The 717-nt window shown below is 33.3% G+C and overlaps 1 pseudogene; it reads left to right on the forward strand.

Annotated features, from left to right (window-relative positions):
* Positions 1–323: 323 nt before the first annotated feature.
* LOC125777928 (small nucleolar RNA U3) lies at positions 324–453 on the forward strand (annotated as a pseudogene).
* The last annotated feature ends 264 nt before the right edge of the window (positions 454–717 follow it).

Genomic DNA, 717 nt, shown 5'->3' on the forward strand with positions numbered 1-717 from the left:
TATGAATGTAACGCAACCTTGTCTGCGAAGATGTGCGAGCAGCAAGCGAAGCGGTGACAATCGGCGATCGTTTGTTCGTTTCTTTCGGCACAGCTCGGCCGACACAACAACACAACACAATGTTCCATGCTTATGCTGTTGTTGTTTTTGTAGAACAATGTTTCAATTTTTGGTTGGTGACATATTCACATGTGTGCGCATATATATGTTTGTATGCTTGTGCATTATTGAAGTTATACTTCTTTTTCTTTCGTTTGTCTTTCATTTCTGCGAATTCTCAACTATTTTACGTGTTTTGGTTGAAATACTCTGCGTGGGCCTTTCAGAATCACACAGAATCATTTCTGTGGTTTTTGAAACTGACCCACGAGGACGAGGTATATGGTTTTATCTGGGAGCGTGAGATTTAAGAAAATCGCTCGCTTACAAGGGATAAAATGACTTCTGAGTGGCGATTTTAATGAATAAATTCTCAGAATCATTTCTGTGCTTTTGGAAATCAATACTAATAAATATTTTTTTCTTACTAATAGAAAATAAATTTATCACAGCAATATACATAAACATATACATAATATTGCTTTGATAAATTTAATTTCTATTAGTAAGCAAAAAATTAATAATAAATTTATTAAGACTATACTTCTCAGGGCATCACAGCAATGTTATGTATATGTATATACATATTATGTATATGTATATTGCTGTGATAAATTT

This window comes from Bactrocera dorsalis, chromosome 3 (genome assembly GCF_023373825.1).
Source record: "Bactrocera dorsalis isolate Fly_Bdor chromosome 3, ASM2337382v1, whole genome shotgun sequence".
Classification (NCBI taxonomy): Eukaryota; Metazoa; Arthropoda; class Insecta; order Diptera; family Tephritidae; genus Bactrocera; species Bactrocera dorsalis.